Source organism: Asparagus officinalis, chromosome 6 (assembly GCF_001876935.1).
Source record: "Asparagus officinalis chromosome 6, Aspof.V1, whole genome shotgun sequence".
Taxonomy (NCBI): domain Eukaryota; kingdom Viridiplantae; phylum Streptophyta; class Magnoliopsida; order Asparagales; family Asparagaceae; genus Asparagus; species Asparagus officinalis.
Window position 1 is genome coordinate 13,824,524 of NC_033799.1, and position 6,730 is coordinate 13,831,253.

At 38.4% G+C, this 6,730-nt stretch overlaps 1 long non-coding RNA gene across 1 annotated transcript; it reads left to right on the plus strand.

Annotated features, from left to right (window-relative positions):
- Window positions 1,594-4,687, plus strand: LOC109844496. The gene is made up of 3 exons (XR_002248047.1): window positions 1,594-3,409; window positions 3,551-3,674; window positions 4,493-4,687. It is a non-coding gene; the product is annotated as an uncharacterized LOC109844496 (long non-coding RNA).

Here is a 6,730-nt window from a genome sequence, read left to right on the forward strand (position 1 = left end):
GGTCCTAACTGTTTAAAGGTTTGACCAAATGGGGACTTGAGACGATCCTAACTGTTTAAAGGTTTGATCGTTCAATTTGTGGACCTCTCGTTCATGAAAGGAATCAAGAGGGGATTTTGGCTTTGGTCCTAACTGTTTAAAGGTTTGACCAAATGTGGACTTGAGACTATCCTAACTGTTTAAAGGTTTGATCGTTCAATTTGTGGACCTCTCGTTCATGAAAGGAATCGAGAGGGGATTTTGGCTTTGGTCCTAACTGTTTAAAGGTTTGACCAAATGAGAATTTTGTAAGGGAAGACTGATCCAACGAAGTGATCGAATCTCATCTCAGCAAAAGAGTATTCAAAAATCATTGTGGGGATGTAGTGTTTATCACTTTGTTTGTAATGATCGGGTTATCCCTAAGAAAATTACATATACCATTCTTCCGAGATACGAAACTGGGTTTATCATTATATTCAGCTACATGATTGGGTTATCCTTAAGAGTACCATGCATGGTGCTCTCCAGGAATTTCCCGTGAAAGAAAAGAAATAGTTTTGACTCATATACCTGTTGGAGTATCGATGAGCAGTTTATACTCGTATACTCTTTGGAGTGAGGGGAAACAGTTTATACTCGTGCACCCAATGGAGTTAGAGTCGTCTTTACGTGGCTTGTTTCGCCGTTATGACGCCGGAGTTAATTAAGGCTTGGATTTTGTTTTTGAGTCCGAAGCAAATCTCGGTGGGATGAAGAACCCTTCTGTGGTACGCACAGTAGTTTGGATCCGTAATCCTCTTAGCTCCCTCTTGATCTTTAATAGGTGGTAGCTCGATTTTGTCATTGGCGAGAAGGTATTTCAATATAGTTGGAGCTTCATCATTTTCGAAAGAATACTCCTTTTGAAACTTCGGATCGAGAGTCGCGTTCCTAGCGATTGTAGATGTCGTCGGTCGGCTTCTCTCAGCTTTCTTTCTTTTAAGAAAGTGTTCAGCTTGTTCACCGCGCATTTTTAAATCTTTCCAAGTTTTGGATGGTACGACCCCCAGGGTAGGGAAGGCAATTTTTGCCCATACCCATTTACCCACCTAACCCGCCCATCAATTGGCCCGCCCAAAACCCACCCATTTAGTTAAATGGGTCTAATTGGGCGGGTTCATTTCAAACTATTCTAAATGGGTACTAAACGGGCGGTCTATATTCGTCCATATGCCCACCCGTATTCCCAAAACCAAAACACGAAGCCTGACGGTCTTCTCATTTCTTTCGGTCGCTGACGATAAGTTTTCGACTTCTCTTCTCTTTTTCGATCTCTCTTTCGTTCGATCAATCGATCTCAGTACTCTCAATGGCGGATCAGCTGACGGAAGATCAGATCTCGGAGTTCAAGGAGGCCTTCAGCTTGTTCGACAAGGATGGAGACGCTGTAATCGCCTAGATCCCTTTCTTCTCTCCTTCTCTTTCCTCAAATCTGTGTTTTTTGATGAATTTGAGATGATCTTGTTCTGAATTAGTCTTGAATCTGTTTGTTTGCGATTCTTTAGGGTTCGGATTTGTTTGTTGCCATAGAAATCGTGATTTTTAAGCTTTATCATGTAGTTAGGGTTTCATTGATCCTTTATTGATGTTCAAGATCAATTCTTGTTTATTTAGTAGTTAGAGTTGGATTCCGTATAAGTATCGTTCAATTGTATAAATTTTTTCGTAAAAAAGAAATTCTTGTAGTTGATTATTACTGGATTATAAATTATGTTCTTTGCGTATATTCCATCCAAATCCACCGATTTGCAAATTTACCCTCCTAATCTATGTGAATTACTGATTGTTTGTAATTTAGGCTGAATCTTATAGTTCATTTGTTTGTAATAAAACTCTTTATGAGAATATAAAGGGTTTAAAATCTTATAGTTCATTTGTCGGATATACTTGGCTGCTCTAGATTATGCTTATCTAAGAAGGGATTACTGCTACATATACATAATCACAATAGAGAGAAATAAGTGAGCAAAATTTGTATTTGTTATACCCCTTTCTCTTGAATTCAAAGCCCTAAAGTTTGTTTCTTTTTCTTATGAAATAGATTTTATTTTGTTATATAAAACTTAACCTAAATCCCCTAAAATTTAGTACAGTTACTAGTTAGAATGGTTCAATATGAATCCATGAATATGAATTAGTAATTTTACCAACAATTAGTAGTAATTTTAAGATTACCAAGGCCTAACCACTCCCAATAGATAGCAAAGCACAACAATTGGAACGTTTATCAGATACTGGCCAACGTACCCACCCATGGATGTTCGACTTCCTCATGAATTGAACGTTTATCAGGTTAATTAATTAGAATATGTACACCTCTGTCATTCTTTGAGTTATCCTTCTTTTGGAAGTTTTTGATCTCTTGTTGTGCACAATAGGATATATTTAAGGAGTTCTACTTAAGTATAGCGGGAGACGGTTAATGTGGCAGAATTCATTAGGTCACTGTGTTTTGAAAGCAAACTTTCCTAAAAGTAGGGAAGTCAATTTTTGCCTCCTCCTCCGCCGCCTCAACCGCCTCTCGAAGCCAGAGCCACCCATGCTGTAATTGTCAACACTCTCTTGAAGTCTTCAGTTTGATATTGAGCAGTTAGAGCGTAGTAATAATGATTAGGATCATCTGAGAGATGTTGAGAATGTCTATATTCCTAAGTCTGGTGCTAGTAATGCTTTGGATGCAATATAGTAATAAATTAGAAACTATAATGAAGTGTATGCAGAAAAATCTATACAAGTTGGTTGGATCCTTAGTATCAATGATAGAATTCCCTGTTTTCTACTATGTATCTTAAGCGCATTTCTTGCATCCTGCAAATATGGAGCGAATCAGTCGTAATCAATGATAGAATTCCCTGTTTTTGTGGTTGTCTTTGATGCGTGTGTGGTTGGCTTAAAGTCCAAGTCTTGGACTCCAAGAGCACCACTTTGTGAGCTTGTTGTAGCTGGATCATTGTCCTTCTCAATTGCTGTCCTCTCCTTTGTGATAGACTGATAGTTGCCTTGCCATTTGCCTTTTTGTTTTCGGGCTGTCCTTTGCCTGTGTTTTGTATGGTAAAACAATTTAGAATTTTATCATTTAGTATTTGATTGGGGAAATTTTTATAGTTTGATGGGTCATATTCCTAGAAAGTTTTTAACAATGAAACTGAGAGAGGCATTTATAGTACATAAATAGTGCATTTGATAGAGGTTTAGATATTTGAAATATGTCTGTCTGGTGGATGTAATAAAATAATTCTGAATAACATTTCCTTCAAAATGCAGAGGTGATAACATCCGCAGAATTCCACCCTACCCATTGTAATACATTAGCATATAGTAGCTCTAAGGGCTCAATACGGCTTATTGATTTGCGGCAATCAGCCTTGTGCGATAACCACTCTAAGCTGTAAGTGAACCATTGCTTTTGTTTACATTTCACTAGATTATTTGCCACGTGTTTCGATGGAGTTCTTACTTAAAAGTATTTGAATTTTTATTTCAAGTTTTTACTTTTGTTACCGCCATAGCTGATGACATACCCCTACAGGTTTGAAGAGCATGAAGCCCCGGGTTCAAGATCATTTTTTACTGAGATCATTGCTTCAATTTCAGATATTAAATTTAGGAAGAATGGGAGACACATTCTGAGCCGTGATTACATGACTCTTAAGGTTGAAGCTTCTCAGCTTTTTATCAATAAGTTTTCAATTATTTCCTTTTCTAGATCAGTAAGGAATATAAAGTCTTTTTTCTGATACTGCATCATGATATATGTTAATGCATTCTGTTCGTTATCTGCTACCAAGATTGATAATTGCCTTCATTTCTGCTGTTGCCACCTCTCACACAGACATTTGTGATATACTTAAATAATGAAAACATAAAATAACATTGGATTTTCGGTCTAAAAGTCTTGTTAAACAAGGTTTTATATACATTGTAGTGATTCGATATAGGGATTCAGGCTAAAGATCTCTCTCGCTGTGTGTGTCTGCTCGCCCATGTGTGAGTGCACACACACTTGCCCACTTTCATGTGCATCTGTCTTTTTTCTTTTCTAAACTTTAACTTGTGCCCAAATGTTCTTACACGTGCACAAGAACAAAGTCCTTCTACAAATCTTTGGGGTTGGCTGTTTGAGTTGTTTTCCTGCTTTCACATTCATAACTGCTGACTGCTGCTATCTATGTAAATGTTCTCCTTTATCATGACTGCTGCTATCTATGTAAATGTTCTCCTTTATCCTGACTGCTGCTATCTATGTAAATGTTCTCCTTTATCCTGACTGCTGCTATCTATGTAAATGTTCTCCTTTATCCTGACATGGTATTGTCATTGAAAAGAAGATGGGATTGTTCATGGATGTCCTCATGGTTCAAAGGCATTTTGGGTTACTTGCAATGGCATCTTGCTAACTTTCATTGTTCTTGAGCTCAATGGCATTTTGTTTGCAACTTTGCATCTTGTTAACCGACTGTTGATGCTGCAGAGAACCTTGAATTTGTTCAATAAATGGCACAGACGAATTCTGACGAGAAAGCAAGTGCTGCTGCTGAAGCTGTTGTTGTTGCTGCTGCTGCTGCTGCTGAAGTTGCTGAAGCTGCTGCTGCCGAAGCAGTTGTTGCTGATGCTGCAGAGAACCTTGAATTTGTGAGCTAGTAGTACGTCTATAACTGCAGTTATTTTGGTTGATTTTGGTTGATTCTGTAATATGTTTATACCGTTTCCTTGCGTTGTGATTATTGTCAGTCGCAGCATTGTCAATTTGGGGGCTAAGATTTACTTTCTCGTAAAATCCCTCCCTTTTGATCTTTGTTTCCTGGTCTTTTCTTTCTTCTGTCATGATCCTGTTCATGCCTGAACATTTGAAAGATGGGAAATAAGTAGACTATGGTTGTGCTACTATTTTGTTTATAGACGAACTTACTACTCTTCTAGTTTATCAAGTAATTAAGTAGATTGTCCTTACTAATCGTGATCGTGTTGCTGATAGTTATGATGGCGTTTATATCAAGTTATTGATCTTATACAGATCCTTGCATACCTTGTGTTTTCTATCTTAATTCATTTAAATATACTCGCAATTTTGTTGTTATTGATCTTTTGGTTTTTGGTTTGGAAATTTGAGGTTAATTTTGCAAATGTGTGAGGTCTGTACTTTTATCCAGGCTTGTAAATGGTTCAATCATGAATTTGTCTGCATTTGTTTATCTTTGTTTATATTTCTATCTTTGTTAGTATTTTATCAAAAGCCCCAACAAGTTTGCAAAAAGCTCCCAAAAAGTTTGCAAAAAACCCACAATAGTTTACAAAAAAAAACCCTAAAAGTTTACAAAAAACACCCCAAAAGTATTATACATATATATGTACTATAGTTAAATGGGCAAATGGGCGACCCGTTTATTAAATGGGCGGGCAAAAACTCGCCCATTTAAATAATGTTAAATGGGCCATAAATGGGTAAATGGGCAAAACATGCCCGCCCATTTATGGCCCGCCCATTTAAACTCATACACACCCATTTAACATCTCTACCCCAGGGCTTCCAGGACATCGATGGAGAGATTATTGTGGCATGTTTGCAGGATGAACTCCTTTATAATAGGATCTCTACAATTCATTGCCTTGTTACGGAAGCGCTTGACAAAATTGTCGACTGACTCTCCGTCTTTTTGCTTCTCATCCAGAAGGGTTCCGATTGACACTTCGGTATCATCATCGAAGATAATGCTGAGGAATAAACTTTCCATGTTATCCCAGCAATTGATGCTCCCTGGCTTAAGACGTCGGTACCAATCGAAGGTGGGCCCACGAAGGGTGCCAACGAATGACCGGACCATTAAAGCCTCGTTTTCAGAGATCATGCCCAAATGAGACTTGAAATAAATCAAGTGCTGAATAGGCGAGCTCTTCCCATCAAACGGTGTGAAGTTGATCAGATTGAATTTTATCGGGTACGGTATTGAATCTCATTCTCTTGGATAGGGACACGGAATACCCGTCTTCTTTACTTCTTGAGCGGACATCAAAGCATTAACTTTGTTTTCAAGGTCTTGCATTTTCTTGTCCTCATCTTCATCTCTCTTTGAGTGATGTTTGTAGGGGTTAAAAATTACCCACAAGTCCTTAAACACAGTTCAAGACAAGGAAAAGACGATAAACATTTTTATCCAAGTCAAGGGAATTTATCCAACATCAGTAAGAGTATGAATTGGATCAGTAGAATGCACAAAGTATCGAAACGATGAAGCGTACGCAAAACAAGGGGACTGGAAGAATTACAAATCGCCAAAGTATCAAAAAAGTGAACGAAACACCACTTGGAGGCCCGTGTAGGCGCGAGTCACCAATTGGTGGCTCGCACCTATGCGAGCCACCAAATGGTGACTCGCATCTATGCGAGCCACCAAATGATGGCTCACACTTATGCGAGCCACCAAATGGTGACTCGCATCCATGCGAGCCACCAAATGGTGACTCGCATAGTTCCGAGCCACCAAATGGTGACTCGCATAGTTCCGAGTCATCAGGACTCTTGCTGAACACAAAACCTCCTCAAACACGGATTTCGATGATTTTTAAGGATTCTTTCGTCCCAGAACCTCTCCAACTGCTTTGAGGTTATCCCTAAACACGTTTAGACAGTTATAAACTGCAGATGATGTTTAAACACAAATTCTTATTCAAAAGGACATCTCCAAAGGCCTATAAATAAAAGTCAAGTGTA